Source organism: Emys orbicularis, chromosome 12 (genome assembly GCF_028017835.1).
Source record: "Emys orbicularis isolate rEmyOrb1 chromosome 12, rEmyOrb1.hap1, whole genome shotgun sequence".
Lineage (NCBI taxonomy): Eukaryota > Metazoa > Chordata > Testudines > Emydidae > Emys > Emys orbicularis.
The window spans coordinates 39213504-39232851 of NC_088694.1; the positions used below are offsets into that span (position 1 = coordinate 39213504).

Sequence of the window (19348 nt, forward strand, 5' to 3'; positions counted from 1 at the left end):
AACTGGTGAAGATGTCAGCCTTCCAGAATGATGCAACATTTTCTGCTACATCCACTACAGGGATGGGATTTGTAAAGAAGGGCTTCAATCTGCGGGTGCTGGAATAGTAGAGGACCGATCACTTGGTCGACAGACTAAGCAGTGTCTGATTGGGGATCCTGAGCCATTGCTTTTGTCAAGGCTGCTTCCCCACTTTGAACTTTAGGGTACAAATGTGGGGGCCTGCATGAAAACTTCTAAGCTTAACTACCAGCTTAGATCTGGTCCGCTGCCACCATCCCAAAGCTAATTCCCTTCCCTGGGTAGCCTTGAGAGACCTTCACCAATTCCCTGGTGAATACAGATCCAAACCCCTTGGATCTTAAAACAAGGAAAAATCAATCAGGTTCTTAAAAAGAAGGCTTTTAATTAAAGAAAAAGGTAAAAATCATCTCTGTAAAATCAGGATGGAAAATAACTTTACAGGGTAATCAAACTTAAAGAGCTCAGAGGACCCCCCTCTAGTCTCAGGTTCAAAGTACAGCAAACAGAGATAAACACTCTAGTAAAAGGTACATTTACAAGTTGAGAAAACAAAGTAAAACTAACACGCCTTGCCCAGCTGTTTACTTACAAGTTTGAAATATGAGAGACTGGTTTAGAAAGATGTGGAGAACCTGGATTGATGTCTGGTACCTCTCAGTCCCAAGAGCGAACAACCCCCAAACAAAGAGCACAAACAAAAGCCTTCCCCCCCCCCCCAAGATTTGAAAGTATCTTGTCCCCTTATTGGTCCTTTGGGTCAGGTGTCAGCCAGGTTACCTGAGCTTCTTAACCCTTTACAGGTAAAAGGATTTTGGAGTCTCTGGCCAGGAGGGATTTTATAGTACTGTACACAGGAGAGCTGTTACCCTTCCCTTTATAGTTATGACAGCTTTGCAGAGACTGTGCTGTAGAATGGGGTTATGCTGCTGGAATGTGATGTTGACATGCCGATGCAGTATCAGGATGGAGACGTTGTCAAAGAGCAGCCAGCCTGGTGCACTGTGGTTCTAGGTGACCCTCCATCATCCTCATTTCACACTGGGGAGCAGATCCATTCCTGCTCTATCTCCAATATCTTTGTAGGTGTTTGACCATCATCACCTTGTACCACTTACTTCTCTTCTTCAACATTTCAGGATCTCCCTCAGTCTTTCCACAAGCAGGAAGAAAGGGAGATGTTTCCTTTCTCTCTTCCTCTTCCAGAATGCTGAGTATCTTCTTTCCTGCTGCATGTCTCAGCCCTTCCTGGGGTGCAAGCCTCCCATCACAACACATGGATAATTCAAACCATGTTGTACACTGTGGCAGGAAGGAATAACAAGGCCCCTAGGAGTAGTAGTTCTGTTTCCTCACCAACCCCATCCTTTCTCATGTACCACATTTAACAGTGGGGTTTATGCCTCTTACTAGCCAGCCATTGCTCTTCCTCAGTTTTGTGATAGCCTGGAAGGAGCCTCTTTGACACATGGTGTCTGTGACAAGCCTATATTTGTAAGGGGGCTGTTGGCCTCTTTCTGAAACTCATCATTTTTGTTTGTTTGGGACTCTCCCAATAGCAGCAGAAAGGGGAAGGGCCTGTAATGGACTGGGATGTATGCAGTCTTGCCTAGTGGTCACAGCTGGGCTGAGGTCTGCCCAACAGGTGCGGGAGACTCCGGGCTGGAGTTAGAGCAGGGGTTCTCAAACTTCATTGCACAGCTGCCCCCTTCTGACAACAGAGTTGCTACATGACCCCGGGGGGTGGGGGTGGCCACAGCCCAAGTCCCGCTGCCCCGGATGGGAGTGAAGCTCAGGATTCAGCTTCAGCCCTGGGTCCCAGAAAGTCTAATGCTGGCCCTGGCAACCCCATTAAAATGTGGTTACAACCCACTTTGGGGTCCCAACCCACAGTTTGAGAGCCACTGAGTTAGAGGAATCACAAGGTCAGGCCTGTAACCAACAGTCATGGTCAGAGTCAGAGACCAGGAGACAAAGAAAAGTCCAGCATAATAGCAAGCCAAAGCCTGTGTGGTTGCCCAGACAACTTCTTGGGGCAACCTCTGGGTTAAGTAGGGGCATTTGGCCAATCAGAGGGCCACTGGGTACTGTGACTATGGGTCTGGTGGGTGGTACTTCCTTCGGTGCCTATTCTTCACAGCACTCCATGAGTAGGCCTCTATAGGGCCTTCAGTGGCACTGTGGTAATATTGACCAACCCAAGCTCTACAGACCCAGGTTCTAGCCACCACTTCTCCCCGGTCCTTACACACCAGAAAAGTATGAGGATGCTGCAACTGACAGGTACCCAGGGGATCTGGAGAGAGAGAGAGAGAGTGAGAGAGTCCGACCAGCAGGCTAAGTCAGCTGTATGGGCAGGTAGATGATGGAGTCCAGGGTTCATCTTCCCCCTGAGCTGGGTCAGGCAGGAGAGGGAGAATACACAAGCTGTGTAGTAAATAGAGTTATCTTAACCTTAGCGGGGAAACAAAAGTGGATGGGAACCTAGGAGGCAGTGACCATGAGATGGTCAAAGTTCAGGATCTTCACACAAAGAAGAAAGGAAAGCAGCAGAATACAGACCCTGAACTTCAGAAAAGCACACTTTGACTCCCTCAGGGAACTGATGGGTAGGATCCCCTGGGAGGATAACATGAGGGGCAAAGGAGAGCTGGCTGTATTTTAAAGAATCCTTATTGAGTTTGCAGGGACAAACCATCCCGACGTGTAGAAAGAACAGTAAATATGGCAGGCGACCAGCTTGGCTTAACAGTGAAATCCTTGCTGATCTTAAACACAAAAAAGAAGCTTACAAGAAGTTGCAGATTGGACAAATGACCAGGGAGGAGTGAAATCAGGAAGGCCAAATCACATTTGGAGTTGCAGCTAGCAAGAGATATTAAGAGTAACAAGAAGGGTTTCTTCAGCAACAAGAAGAAAGTCAAGGAAAGTGTGGGCCCCTTACTGAATGAGGGAGGCAACCTAGTGACAGAGGATGTGGAAAAAGCTAATGTACTCAATGCTTTTTTTGTCTCTGTCTTCACGAACAAGGTCAGCTCCCAGACTGCTGCACTGGGCAGCACAGCATGGGGAGGAGGTCACCAGCCCTCTGTGGAGAAAGAAGTGGTTCGGGACTATTTAGAAAAGCTGGATGAGCACATATCCATCGGGTGAGATGCACTGCATCTGAGGGTGCTAAAGGAGTGGTGGATGTGATTGCAGAGCCATTGGCCATTATCTTTGAAAACTCATGGTGATCGGGGGAGGTCCTGGATGACTGGAAAAAGGCTAATGTAGTGCCCATCTATAGAAAAGGGAAGAAAGAGGAGCCGGGGAACTACAGGCCAGTCAGCCTCACCTCAGTCCCTGGAAAAATCATGGAGCTGGTCCTCGAGGAATCAATTCTGAAGCACTTAGAGGAGACAAAAGTGATCAGGAACAGTCAGCATGGATTCACCAAGGGCAAGTAATGCCTGACTAACCTAATTGCCTTCTATGAGGAGATAACTGGGTCTGTGGATGAGGGGAAAGCAGTGGATATGTTATTCCTTGACTTTAGCAAAGCTTTTGGTATGGTCTCCCACAGTATTCTTGCCGGCAAGTTAAAGAAATATGGGCTGAATGAATGGACTATAAGGTGGATAGAAAGCTGGCTAGATCATCGGGCTTAACGGGTAGTGATCAATGGCTCCATGTCTAGTTGGCAGCCGGTATCAAGCAGAGTGCCCCAGGGGTCAGTCCTGGGGCTGGTTTTGTTTGACACCTTCATTATTGATTTGAATGATGGGATGGCACTAAACTGGGAGGAGTGGTAGATATGCTGGAGGGTAGGGATAGGATACAGAGGGACCTAGACAAATTAGTGGATTGTGCCAAAAGAAACCTGATGAGGTTCATCAAGGACAAGTGCGGAGTCCTGCACTTAGGATGGAAGAATCCCATGCACTGCTACAGACTAGGGACCAAATGGTCCCTGCAGAAAAGGACCTAGGGGTTACAGTGGATGAGAAGCTGGATATGAGTCAACAGTGTGCCCTTGTTACCAAGAAGGCTAATGGCATTTTGGGCTGTATAAGTAGGGGCATTGCCAGCAGATTGAGGGACATGATCATTCCCCTCTATTCGACATTGGTGAGGCCTCATCTGGAGTACTGTGTCCAGTTTTAGGCCCCACACTGCAAAAAGGATGTGGAAAAATTGGAAAGAGTCCAGCAGAGGGCAACAAAAATGATTAGGGGGCTGGAACACCCAAAGAGGATGGATCTAGACTGTTCTCAGTGGTAGCAGATGACAGAACAAGGAATAATGGTCTCAAGTTGCAGTGGGGGAGGTTTAGGTTGGATATTAGGAAAAACTTTTTCACTAGGAGGGTGGTGAAGCACTGGAATGGGTTACCTAGGGAGATGGTGGAATCTCCTTCCTTAGAGGTTTTTAAGGTCAGGCTTGACAAAGTCCTGGCTGGGATGATTTGTTTGGGGATTGATCCTTCTTTGAGCAGGGGGTTGTACTAGATAACCTTCTGTGGTCCCTTCCAACCCTGATATTCTATGATTCTATTTTACTTAGCAGTCATGCCTGGAACCTACAGTCTTATCTCCTGTAAAAGTCTGGCTTCAGTAGGTTAGCATAAGTGAAGCATGGGCCTATGACCCTTGGCATAGCTAAAATGGCTTGACAGTTACCTTATAGTTGGGAACTGGGAATAGCTTGCTTAAAAGGGGAGTTGATACATAGCAACACCAGGCCACTGCAGGAATACTGAACTGATACTAGCCTGGATATTTCAGGATCAAATGATTGGCAGATGTTTAACTACAAACTTACTTTAGCAATGGTTGACATATATGGGAATGAGCTAAAAGGCATTAGTGTGTTAGCCAATAGGCTAAAGGCACCCCAATATTGTTAGGGTGAGGAAGAATAGATATGGACATGGGAGGCTAAGTGTTTGAATGAATATTCATGACAGTTCTCCAGGGCCTATAATAAGCCAGGCCACCACACAGGAGCCAGTGAGCTTTCATCATTCGACACTGACATCATCTATCACCGAATTTTGAGCATTGGGGTCTGTATCATCGGACTCATTTGCCATGCTGGGGACAGGGCTGGTCCTGTGTCTCTTACCACCAGATCCCCAATGAAGGGTCTGAGTATATGAGGATATTCAGGGACTGATGCAGGGGGAGGGATAGCTCAGTGGTTTGAGCATTGGCCTGCTAAACCCAGGATTGTAAGTTGAATCCTTGAGGGGGCCAGTTAAGGATCTGGGGCAAAAATCTGTCTGTGGGTTGGTCCTGCTTTGAGCAGGGGGTTGGACTAGATGACCTTCTGAGGTCCCTGGTATTCTATGAAATATTATATTACTTCTATTTGTTTATGTGGTTTGGAGCTTTCTGGTCTTTACTGATTGTGCTAATAAAAGTGACAAAGGCATTACTTTGCTCTCAGTGTGAGTGTCTCTGCTGTAAACATGTTACTGAACTTGTCAGTTTAAATTCAGTTGTATCTGATTCTGGGACTAGAACCCTGCTATCCCCAGCTTATTCCACTGGTAATAATTGGTGACCAAGAAAAATGAGTAATCATTAAAGAATCACACTATAGCAGCCCTGAGCTAGGGAGCTGGAGCTGCTGAGATGGGCCACACCCATGGTGAGCCAGAACTGTTCCAAACAATCAGGGTGGTACATGTATAGAGGTGAAGGTTAAAATCTTTCACCCGAGGAGGTATCATCCATAATGAAAGAAATAGGCCCTTTTCCCAGGAGCACGGGCAAAGAGGAAGGGATAAGATGTCTTACGAAAACTGTGGAGCAGGTTAAATTTGTGATCTAACTAGTGAGGACTGGGAGAGAATTTTGCAGAAGGGAGTTGGCTCTGGTGTTTAGCTCCATATTCCTCAGGGCTATAGTGGTCAGAGACAATGGCAGCTCATGAGTTAAGGGGAAATTCGAGTTTTATTTGGGTTCGACACAGTAATCTCCATTGCTGGTTTTTTTAAACAAAAATCTAGAGACAGTGTTAGGATATAGATATTCAGGCCTGTCTGCAAAGGCGCATAATTTAAGAATTTAGGTGTATTCTTATCACTAAGCTAGTTATAGAGGTATAAAAGAAAGAATCAAAATCACTGTCTGTCTGTGTAAGGGCCTTCTCTTACTGTGACAGTCTGAGGCCTGGTTCTTAGGCTAAGGTCTTTGGCTAAGCAGCAGAGGCCAGCCATAAACTGGGAAGTGTATGGTCACATCCTCACATTCCAAACTAGTCACATTGAAATAAGGTGCTATTGGGCTGTTAGGAATACAATCCTGTCCTGATATTCCTATCACCTCCAGAGAAAGGGAAGAGCCTGGAAGATGTAAAAGGAAACTTAGTTTGATATCATCCTGTCTGGCAAGAACTCATTTACCAATAGCTGGGATGTGAAATCCTCATTTCTGTATTGTTCTATCACTGTAGTCTCCACTTCCCTATTGTTTGTCTGTATAATCTCTGTCTGGTTCTGTGATGGTTTCTGTCCGCTGCATAATTAATTTTGTTGAGTGTAAACCAATTAAGGTGGTGGGATATAATTGGTTAAATAATCATGTTGTATTGTATTGTAATATGTTAGGATTGGTTAGTTAAATTTCAGTAAAATGATTGGGTTAAGGTATAGCTAATGTGACAGACCCAGACCAGTGGGGTACAGGAGTCTGGTAGAGGGCAAATATACTGGTCACTGGATGAGTAGTTTTCTGTTCCCTGAGTGACCAGAGCAGGGGCTGCACTAGAGTAATCAGGAACCTGCTAGAACCAGTTAAGGCAGGCAGGCTAATTAGGACACCTGGAGCCAATTAAGAAGAAGCTGCTAGAATCAATTAAGGCAGGCTAATCAGGGCACCTGGGCTTTAAAAAGGAACTCACTTCAGTTTGTGGTGCGAGTGTGAGGAGCTGGGAGCAAGAGGCACAAGGAGCGGAGAGTGAGAGGGTGTGCTGCTGGAGGACTGAGGAGCAGAAGCGTTATCAGACACCAGGAGGAAGGTGAGACTAAGGAAGGTGTTTGGAGGAGGCCATGGGGAAGTAGGCCAGGGAGTTGTAGCTATCATACAGCTGTTATAGGAGGCACTATAGACAGCTGCAGTCCACAGGGCCCTGGGCTGGAACCCGGAGTAGAGGGCGGGCCCGGGTTCTCCCCAAACCTCCCAATTGACCTGGACTGTGGGTTCTTCCAGAGGGGAAGGTCTCTGGGCTATTCCCCAACCCACATGGTGAATCGCTGAGGCAAGAAAATCTGCCAATAAGTGCAGGACCCACCAAGATAGAGGAGGAACTTTGTCACACTGGTGTCAGGGGTGGGATCTTGGGGTGCACAGCGTGGCGGAAGAAGGAGGGTGATTTAAAAAAAAATAAGAGAGGGTTTATTTTTTTTCACCACAATGGATGACGTAGTGTGGGCACTGATACAAGCTACGGCGGCCCAGCAGGAGGCTACCCGTGCCCAGGCAGCCGCCCAACAGGAGGCAGTGCGGCTGCAGCAAGAGACTAATCACCTGCTGATGGACCAGGCTGCTCAAGACCGAGCTATGTTGCGGGAACTGGTAAACCAGATAAAGTCCCTTACAGAGCTGAATCGCGGCCATGATGGGATGTGGCTCATACGGGCCAGCCATTGGCTGCAGAAAATGACACGGGAGGATGATGTAGAGGCATATCTTCTGGCCTTTGAGAGGACAGCCCTACGGGAGGCCTGGCCTCGAGATCAGTGGTCTGGCATCCTTGCCCCATTCCAGAAGGCCTACCATGATCTGCCTGAAGAGGCTGTGCAGACTCCCCCCAGCTGAAAGCAGAGATCCTGGCCAGATCTGGGGTAATGACAGCAGTGCGGGCCCAGCAGTATCACTGTTGGAGGTACCAGGAAGACAAAACCCCTCGGTCCCAATTGTATGACCTCATCCATCTCGCACGAAAGTGGTTCCAAACAGAGTCCCAGAGTCCGGAAGAGATACTAGCGGTTCTGGTCATCGACCGATACATGAGGGGACTACCACCAGACCTTCATGCCTGGGTAAGCCAGAATGAACCCTCCACCTATGATGAGGTTGTCGCCCTGGTAGAGAGGTGAAGGACAGCGAGGGAGCTGACCCAACCAGTTAAGGAAGAGGCACCCCGGGTTAAACTAGCAGCACCAAGCCCTAAAGTTCGGGTGACTGGGCCACCAGGAGGACCCAGATGGAAAAAGAGAGAGGCTGAAGGCCCATCAGAGGCCACAAAGAGTCGGAGCACTTAGGGAGAAGAGGATCGTGATGTTGGACTGCCCAAACCAAGAGACCGGGGAACGCCTAGGGCTCCATACAGATGTTATGCCTGCAGGGAGTGGGGACACATAGCTGCACAGTGTCCCAATGCTGAGGAGCCTATGCAGTGTAACCTGGGGAACTGGGAAGATCCATGCTCCCTAATCCACCTTGTGGGGGTCTCACTAACCCCACATATGTATACCAGACCAGTGAAACTAAATGGGGTAGGGACAACGGCACTAGTTGATTCGGGAAGTGCTATCACGCTTATCTCAGGGAAGCTCGTGAAGCGAAGTCAGCTGCTGCAGGCTAAATGTACAGGGATAACATGTGTCCATGGGACAGTTAGTTACTACCCCACCATCCCAGTAAAAGTTGAGATCCAAGGGAACACTACTGAGGTAGCAGCAGGTGTAGTCCCTAAACTCCCATACCCGGTGCTCATAGGGAGGGACTTCCCAGGGTTTGGAAACTTACTCCCAGTATGGGGATTGGAGAAAGATGGGGACCCTAAAATTGATGAGGCATCCACAGCAGACTGTCAACCCCCAATCTTCTCTGAAATATCCCCAGATTTGGTCTCCACTCCCAGACAGGGTAGAAAGACAAAAAGGGAAAGAAGGGCAGCTAAGGCCTTGGGAACCCGAATACTGACCCAAAGCCAGAGGGTCACTCTTGTAGGTAGGTGGACCCACGCAGCTGAAAAGGAGGCCACGCAGGAGGGAGAAGCACCTGAGTCTGACCCCCACCCTAATGCTTCTGAACCAGTAGAGGCAACAGAGACTGGGCCCCTAGATCTTGGGCAGATTAGCCCCGGGAGAGGAAATTTTGGACGGGACCAGGCAGAAGACCCAAGGTATGACAACATTAGGTGCCCGTGGAAGGGAAAACCCAGGGACCAGAACCCTACTTCATAATGAAGAAGGATCTCTTATACCGGGTTGCACCAGTACAGAGGCAGAAGATACAGCAGATCCTAGTACCTCAAAAACACCAGAATGCTGTATTAAGTCTTGCTCATAGTCATCTTTTTGGGGGGCATTTGGGGATAGAGAAGACCCTGGCATGAGTCCTACGACGGTTCTTCTGGCCCGGAGTACATGAAGAAGTGCGGAGGTACTGTGCCTCCTGCCCGGAGTGTCAGCTGCACAGTCCCCATCCCCACTTGAGGGCACCTTTAGTACCCCTTCCCATCATAGAGGTCCCCTTCGAGCGAATAGCCATGGCCTAGTGGGACCCCTGGAGAAGACGGCTCGGGGCCACCAATATATACTTGTTGTTTTGGACTATGCTACTCGCTACCCAGAAGCCATCCCCCTGCGGAACACGGCTTCTAAAACTATAGCCAAAGAGCTGGTGGGGATCTTTGCCCGAATGGGGCTACCGAACGAGATATTAACCGACGAAGGAACCCCATTTATGTCGAAGCTAATGAAGGACCTCTGTACTCTGCTCCATATACATACCCTGAGAACTTCGGTCTACCATCCGCAGACTGATGGGTTGGTAGAAAGGTTTAACCAAACCCTCAAGGCTATGATAAGGAAGGTGGTAAGTCGGGACGGGAAGGATTGGGACACCCTACTACCCTACCTATGTTCACTATCCGGGAGGTACCACAGGCCTCAACTGGGTTTTCCCCCTTCGAGTTATTATACGGGCGTCACCCCCATGGCATACTAGATATCACCAAAGAGATCTGGGAAGAGGAACCCAATGAGGGGAGAAATATAATAGATCATGTAATGCTGATGCGAGACCGGATAGACTGGGTTACCCCTATTGTACAGGAACATTTGGAGAAGGCACAGGAGGCCCAGCGAACCCATTACAATCGCCAGGCAAAAGTGTGACAGTTCCAACCAGGGGATCGGGTTATGGTGTTGGTATCCACGGCAGAAAGCAAGCTTCTGGCCCAATGGCAGGGGCCCTATGAGGTGGTTGAACCCGTGGGGGAAGTAACCTACAAGGTGCGGCAGCCAGGACGCTGAAAACAAGAACAGATTTATCACGTTAACCTTCTGAAACCCTGGCATGCACAAGAGGCATGCACAACGGTCCAAAAAGCCCTAATCCAGGAGAACAAGCCTTCCAAACAGGTGAGAGTGTCTCCCAATTTAACACAAGACCAGAAGAATGAGGTGTCTGAGATGATCTTCCGGAACCAAGATGTGTTCTCGACAAAACCGGGTCGAACAACCGAGACATATCACCACATCGTCACGAACCCTGGGGCCAGAGTAACAATGAGGCCCTATCGGGTGCCAGCGGCAAAAAGGGAGGAAATAAAAGCAGAAGTAAAAAAAATGCTGGAGTTGGGGATCATCGAAGCATCCCACAGTCAGTGGTCCAGCCCAATCGTGCTGCCTACTTGGACGATGTGGTCATTCATACCCCAGACTGGGAAACCCACCTGGAGAAGGTAGAGGCAGTCCTCGATACCTTCAGGCGAGCTGGCCTTACAGCAAACCCTGCCAAGTGCGCTGTAGGGTTTACAGAGGCCAAATATCTTGGCTACATTGTGGGAAAAGGTCTGGTAAAACCCCAAGTGAACAAGTTAGAGGCCATCCAAAATTGGCCCCGACCAAGTCGCAAGAAACAAGTCCGGGCGTTCCTAGGTGTGGTGGGGTATTACCGACGATTTATCCCCCACTTTGCCACAAGGGCAAACCCCCTGACAGACCTAGTGAAAGCCCGTGGACCTGATCTGGTGAGATGGTCTGACGTAGCAGAGGAAGCATTCACAGACCTACGGACTGCCCTCTGCAATAACCCCGTACTGATAGCCCCTGATTTCACCAAGGAGTTTATCCTGCAGACGGATGCATCGGAAGTAGGGTTGGGGGCCGTTCTATCACAGATGGTCGGGGAGGAGGAACACCCAATTCTATACCTCAGTCGGAAACTCCTTCCAAGGGAACAAAAATATGCAGTGGTGGAGAGAGAATGCCTTGCTGTAAAATGGGCCATGGAAACATTGCACTACTACCTGCTCGGGCGCAGATTTGTCTTCGTGACCGACCATGCCCCTCTTCAATGGATACAGCGGAACAAGGAGAAGAAAACAAGGGTGACCAGATGGTTCTTATCCCTCCAACCTTTCCAGTTCCGAGTGAAACACAGAGCAGGGAGCCGTCATGGCAATGCCGATGGCTTGTCACGTGTGCACTGTCTGGTGTCCCAAGCTGCCCAACCCCTTGGCATGTGACAGACCCAGACCAGTGGGGTACAGGAGTCTGGTAGAGGGCAAATATACTGGTCACTGGATGAGTAGTTTTCTGTTCCCTGAGTGACCAGAGCAGGGGCTCCACTAGAGTAATCAGGAACCTGCTAGAACCAGTTAAGGCAGGCAGGCTAATTAGGACACCTGGAGCCAATTAAGAAGAAGCTGCTGGAATCAATTAAGGCAGTCTAATCAGGGCACCTGGGCTTTAAAAAGGAACTCACTTCAGTTTGTGGTGCGAGTGTGAGGAGCTGGGAGCAAGAGGCGCAAGGAGCTGAGAGTGAGAGGGTGTGCTGCTGGAGGACTGAGGAGCACAGGCGTTATCAGACACCAGGAGGAAGGTCCTGTGGTGAGGAAGGTGTTTGGAGGAGGCCATGGGGAAGTAGGCCAGGGAGTTGTAGCTGTCATACAGCTGTTATAGGAGGCACTATAGAAGGGCTGCAGTCCACAGGGCCCTGGGCTGGAACCCAGAGTAGAGGGTGGGCCCGGGTTCTCCCCAAACCTCCCAATTGACCTGGACTGTGGGTTCTTCCAGAGGGGAAGGTCTCTGGGCTGTTCCCCAACCCACATGGTGAATCTCTGAGGCAAGAAAATCCGCCAATAAGCGCAGGACCAACCAAGATAGAGGAAGAACTTTGTCACACTAAGCAGAACTCAAGTTTTACTATATAGTCTGCAGTCAATCAGGAAGTAAGGGGGGTGGAATGGGAACAGGGAATGGGGTTGGGGGAATTGGAATCATGTTTTGCTAAGGGGCGGAATGGGAACAGGGAATGGGAACAGGGACACAAGCAAGGCTCTTTGGTGTCAGAGCTGGGAAGGGGGACACTGAGGACAGAAACTGGAATCATGCTTGCTGGAAGTTCACCCCAATAAACATCAAATTGTTTGCATCTTCAGACTTTGGGTATTGTTGCTCTCTGTTCATGCGAGAAAGACCAGGGAAGTGAGAGCGTGAAGGAATAAGCCCCCTAACAGACAAACGTTCAGAATATAAGAAGCAATCTAGATACACTGGGAAATGGTAGGGAAAAGCCGTGGATACTCATGATATCAATGAACTTGGTAATTGTGCAACCCATATTAGTGGTGGTGTTAATTACTTTGATTTGAAAGGCTATACACTTACTTAGGCAGTTGGGAAACAGAAGGGATGTATATGAAATACAGGCCTCTATAAAGCCTTAGGAAATATTCTATGGCTTCACTGGTGAATGTTGAGAGTGAAGCCATATTTAGGCCTGATAAGAAGCCTGCTGTGATTTTTAAGAGTCTGTTCTGATAACCTTCAACAGTGTGGGCATATGTAGGACAACTGAACACATGTAAGAAGTTGCAGAGTAATCATATTTGTGAGAAAAAAGATAAAGCCAATTATAAAGCTAAGAAAGACCGGTTTGAGCAAATACAAAAGCTGTACAGATGACAGTGAACAACTGATGTGGAAATCAGAGACTAATCCAGATGTATAAGAAAAGAAAACCTTGTCTCGTGGAGTCACTTCAGAAAACAAAAGTGTAGTATGCATATTAGCAGGAGAGGAAGAGTGAGGGTAGGTTATCTCGGATGTCACCATGGCCCCATTTCAGAGTGACTTGAGCTTTTGACTTGGCCATTTGCAAAATTCATTCTTAATAATTAGACACAACTTTTCTTAACAATTTGGCATCATTAAAACCTAATGGCTACAAATCTAGCCTACACGTGTATTAAGTTTTAAGATTATGTAAAGTGTCAAGAGTATGTTTTATTCCAGTTTTAAGATTATTAGGGACAAAGAAAGGAGAGATGACCAATGCTAAATTAATTAAAGAGTACATTTTTAATTCTTTTATTCTCATGAGCTGTTCAAGATGTTTACTTGAAAAGTCGTCCACAGTCAGAGAATAACTAATCAAAGTTCAGGGATGATACACCTTATGCTTCAGACAATAGCATGGGAGTGGGGGTGTAGTGCATGACTCAAGATTTGGCTTCTTCTCCTAATTTTTCTCCAAATTCTGTCAGATGGCCAGAGGTAGGCAACACCCATACTCCACCATGGCATCAAGGAAGTCCTGATCCAGAGAGTCATAAGTTCAAAAGGATCATAGAGCGGAATATGGGCTATGCATATGATTTGAGTTTCCAAAATGATATCCCCATGATTGGCCCATTTTTTATATTAGCTAGAAATATCTGATTTCTTGCAAAAGACAAAAAAATCCAAGGCTTTTTTCCTCAAGGCTTCCTTCACCTTCTTGTTTCTCAGGCTGTATATGAGGGGGTTGACCAACGGGGTCAGGACTCCATAGAAAACAGAAAACATTTTGTTCAGGTCCCTCAGTGCATCAGAGTCTGATAGCAGATACACAATGACTAGAGTCCCATAGAAAATTGTCACCACAATAAGGTGAGAGGAGCAGGTGGAAAAGGCCTTCTGTCTCCCGGTGGTGGGATGGTGGTGATGATGGAAACATAAGATACCAATGTCAATAGAAATGGAGGCATTGTAAGTATGGAGCAGAGTACGAAAGCATAAATTTCCAGCATGAAGCTGTCACTGCAGGCCAGTTTTATTATTGGGCTTAAATCACAGAAGAAATGGTCAACTTCACTGGGGCTACAGAATGTTAATTGTGATATTAGTAACATCGTTGGCAAAGGAGCCAGAAATCCACTTGCCCAAGAGCAAGCTGTCAACTGGAGGCAGAATCTGCCATTCATAAGGGCTGCATAATGTAATGGCTTGCATATGGCTAAATACCGATCGTAAGACATCACAGATAAGAGAAGGCATTCTGTAGATGTCAGAGAACCAAAGATATCAAATTGTGCGATGCAACCACTAAATGAGATGGTTCTGTCTCCAGTCTGGAGACTGGCTAGCACTTTGGGCAGGATGGTGGAGGTGTAGCAGGTCTCCAGGCAGGACAAGTTCCCCAGGAAGAAGTACATGGGGGTGTGAAGGTGCTGATCAGCCACAACTACCGCTATGATGAGGATGTTCCTGGCCACGGTCACAATGTAGATCACTAGAAAGAGCAGGAAGAGAAGGGTTTGCAGTTGAGGGAGATTCCCAAATCCTAGGAGGATGAATTCTGTTATGGTTGTTTGATTCCCTTGGCATTTGTTTGCTGCGGGTTTCATCTTGGGGAAATAAAACAAATTTTGCAATTTATAATCTAACTTCCATTTCAAAACAGTCTACATTTTAATTTTGGCTTCCCCTTGCTGGTCGCCATCCCAATGGTTGAGTCAAGACTCCAGATGATGGAGGTATTCTGGGTAAAATTTTCAAAAGTGCCTAAGTTCAATCACATTGGAAATGTTCCTATTGTCTGGTATCTGTATGGTTGAACACATCTCGCCTAAGCCTCCTGAACATTCTTGTATATTACTTTAGCGAAAATGTCTGAGATTATGAGTGGAGACTTAGGGAATTAAATGCCACTCTTTTTGATTCCAGAGACTTGGGTTATATACACATACAGAGAACATGAAAAGGTGGGAGTTGCCCTACCAACTCTCATCTTAATTGCTCATCTTAATTAATTAGCCTCTTAGAGTTGGTAAGGAGGGCTTTAAACTAGGTTCGACGGGGACAGGTGAGCAAAGCCCGCAGGTAAGTGAGGAACATGGAGACCTGGGAGATGGGTCAGAAACGAGAGGGAGTGTGGGCTATATTGGCAGAGAGAAAGGAGGGTCAGGACAAAACTGGGAGGAAAGATCAAACCAGTATCTTAGATGCCTATATACAAATGCAAGAAGTATGGGTAATAAGCAGGAAGAACTGGAAGTGCTAATAAATAAATACAACTATGACATTGTTGGCATCACTGAAACTTTGTGGGATAATACACATGATTGGAATGTTGGTGTGGATGGATACAGCTTGCTCAGGAAGGATAGACAGGGGGAAAAGGGAGGAGGTGTTGCCTTATATATTAAAAATGTACACACTTGGACTGAGGTAGAGATGGACATAGGAGATAGAAGTGTTGAGAGTCTCTGGGTTAGGCTAAAAGGGGTAAAAAACAAGGGCGATGTCATGCTAGGAGTCTACTACAGGCCATCTAACCAGGTGGAAGAGGTGGATGAGGCTTTTTTTAAACAACTAACAAAATCATCCAAAGCCCAAGATTTGGTGATGATGGGGGACTTCAACTGTCCGGATATATGTTGGGAAAATAACACAGCGGGGCACAGACTATCCAACAAATTCTTGGACTGCATTGCAGACAACTTTTTATTTCAGAAGGTTGAAAAAGCTACTGGGGGGAAGCTGTTCTAGACTTGATTTTAACAAATAGGGAGGAACTCGTTGAGAATTTGAAAGTAGAAGGCAGCTTGGGTGAAAGTGATCATGAAATCATAGAGTTTGCAATTCTAAGGAAGGGTAGAAGGGAGAACAGCAAAATAGAGAAAATGGATTTCAGGAAGGCAGATTTTGGTAAGCTCAGAGCGCTGATAGGTAAGTCCCATGGGAATCAAGACTGAGGGGAAAAACAAGTGAGGAGAGTTGGCAGTTTTTCAAAGGGACACTATTAAGGGCCCAAAAGCAAGCTATTCCGCTGGTTAGGAAAGATAGAAAATGTGGCAAAAGACCACCTTGGCTTAACCACGAGATCTTGCATGATCTAAAAAATAAAAAGGAGTCATATAAAAAATGGAAACTAGGACAGATTACAAAGGATGAATATAGGCAAACAACACAGGAATGCAGGGGCAAGATTAGAAAGGCAAAGGCACAAAATGAGCTCAAACTAGCTACGGGAATAAAGGGAAACAAGAAGACTTTTTATCAATACATTAGAAGCAAGAGGAAGACCAAAGACAGGGTAGGCCCACTGCTTAGTGAAGAGGGAGAAACAGTAACAGGAAACTTGGAAATGGCAGAGATGCTTAATGACTTCTTTGTTTCGGTCTTCACCGAGAAGTCTGAAGGAATGCCTAACATAGTGAATGCCAATGGGAAGGGGGTAGGTTTATCAGATAAAATAAAAAAAGAACAAGTTAAAAATCACTTAGAAAAGTTAGATGCCTGCAAGTCACCAGGGCCTGATGAAATGCATCCTAGAATACTCAAGGAGCTAATAGAGGAGGTATCTGAGCCTCTAGCTATTATCTTTGGAAAATCATGGGAGACGGGAGAGATTCCAGAAGACTGTAAAAGGGCAAATATAGTGCCCATCTATAAAAAGAGAAATAAAAACAACCCAGGAAACTACAGACCAGTTAGTTTAACTTCTGTGCCAGGGAAGATAATGGAGCAAGTAATTAAGGAAATCATCTGCAAACACTTGGAAGGTGGTAAGGTGATAGGGAACAGCCAGCATGGATTTGTAAAGAACAAATCATGTCAAACCAATCTGATAGCTTTCTTTGATAGGATAACGAGCCTTGTGGATAAGGGTGAAGCTGTGGATGTGGTATACCTAGACTTTAGTAAGGCATTTGATAGGGTCTCGCATGATATTCTTATCGATAAACTAGGCAAATACAATTTAGATGGGGCTACTATAAGGTGGGTGCATAACTGGCTGGATAACCGTACTCAGAGAGTTGTTATTAATGGTTCCCAATCCTGCTGGAAAGGCATAACGAGTGGGGTTCCGCAGGGGTCTGTTTTGGGACCGGCTCTGTTCAATATCTTCATTAACGACTTAGATATTGGCATAGAAAGTATACGCTTATTAAGTTTGCGGATGATACCAAACTGGGAGGGATTGCAACTGCTTTGGAGGACAGGGTCATAATTCAAAATGATCTGGACAAATTGGAGAAATGGTCTGAGTTAAACAGGATGAAGTTTAACAAAGACAAATGCAAAGTGCTCCACTTAGGAAGAAAAAATCATTTTCACACATACAGAATGGGGAGAGACTGTCTAGGAAGGAGAACCGCAGAAAGGGCTCTAGGGGTTATAGTGGACCACAAGCTAAATATGAGTCAACAGTGTGATGCTGTTGCAAAAAAAGCAAACGCGATTCTGGGATGTATTAACAGGTGTGTTGTGAGCAAGACACGAGAAGTCATTCTTCCGCTCTACTCTGCTCTGGTTAGGCCTCAGCTGGAGTATTGTGTCCAGTTCTGGGCACCGCATTTCAAGAAAGATGTGGAGAAATTGGAAAGGGTCCAGAGAAGAGCAACAAGAATGATTAAAGGTCTTGAGAACATGACCTATGAAGGAAGGCTGAAAGAATTGGGTTTGTTTAGTTTGGAAAAGAGAAGAGTGAGAGGGGACATGATAGCAGTTTTCAGGTATCTGAAAGGGTGTCATAAGGAGGAGGGAGAAAACTTGTTCACCTTAGCCTCTAAGGATAGAACAAGAAGCAATGGGCTTAAACTGCAGCAAGGGAGGTCTAGGTTGGACATTAGGAAAAAGTTCCTAACTGTCAGGGTGGTTAAACACTGGAATAAATTGCCTAGGGAGGTTGTGGAATCTCCATCTCTGGAGATATTTAAGAGTAGGTTAGATAAATGTCTATCAGGGATGGTCTAGACAGTATTTGGTCCTGCCATGCGGGCAGGGGACTGGACTCGATGACCTCTCGAGGTCCCTTCCAGTCCTAGAATCTATGAATCTATAAGGCTACTCCCACCTTTTAATGTTCTCTGTATGTGTATATATATCTCCTTACTATATGTTCCATTCTATGCATCTGATGAAGTGGGCTGTAGCCCACGAAAGCTTATGCTCAAATAAATTTGTTAGTCTCTAAGGTGCCACAAGTACTCCTGTGTTTTTTGGGGTTTTATGATATCTCATCCAGTCCTTCATCTTGGGCTTGTCACTTTCTCTCTTTGTGTCCCTGTTCCCTACTCTATGAAATCATTGGTGAGGATGCCACTTACATTTTCTTAATTTGATTTGTAATTTATGAGCTCTCTATATCTGCTCATGTGTAAAATGTAGATAATGATACATAAGATACTTCACAAAATTCTTTAATATCTGTGATAATGTGTGCTATATAACAACTAAGTGTTATCATTCTGTTATGAAACCATGCCTGACTTTAATGCATACTAGGAACAGAAATTAAATACGCCTCATGGCCACTTTTTATGTGTGCACCATCATTTTTGTGGATATGGAATCAATAACACAATTGTAGGTTTAATATTATCAACCTATTTCTCAACTCTGTTCTAAAGAGGATCTCATAGTACTTTCATTTCTCTGCAAGGATATGCCCCATTCTTTCTGACAGCCATACAACACTTAGAATTTATGGGTAACATTTTCAGAAATACCTAAAGGCCAGATTTTGAAAAGTATTCATGCACAAAAATCAGCACAAATCTCCCAGCACAACACAACCCACATACAAATCAACACAACCACCAGCACACGCAATAACCCCAAAAGTCACTCAGAACCTTTGATTGTTGAGTTTGTGCAAAGTGATGGAAACAGTTACAAGAATGTACCTGAGCTCTTTCAGTTTAGATTGTGAACAAGTTCAATTATTACTGGGATTCATGTTCTGTTATCATTCAAGTTTAAGTTCTCAGCCATTTTGGGCTTTTTGACACACATGACTTTACAAATTACACCTGTGCAACAGCACGGAGGTTCAGCTACTAGTGAACAGGTAATCAGATTGCCGCTGGGGATAGAAGATGGCAACAACTTGGTTGACTGAGCAGCTAAAGGTTTCAAAGAGGGACCTCAGACAAATTTGAAAAGATTAATTCTACATTTTTAATAACATTTTATTAATTCCTTGTGGATGGAAAATGAGATATTGTTCTTCTTCCCCATTCCTGCCATGTCCCTCCTTTCTCTTCCCTCCCCCCGACCAGTTCTTTACCTTTCTGTTCTTCTGATTTTTTATCTGTTTTTCAGAAAAAATTC

At 46.0% G+C, this 19348-nt stretch overlaps 1 pseudogene; it reads right to left on the reverse strand.

Moving 5' to 3' along the window:
* Positions 1-13669: 13669 nt before the first annotated feature.
* On the reverse strand, positions 13670-14634 carry LOC135886158 (olfactory receptor 6B1-like; annotated as a pseudogene).
* Positions 14635-19348: the final 4714 nt, after the last annotated feature.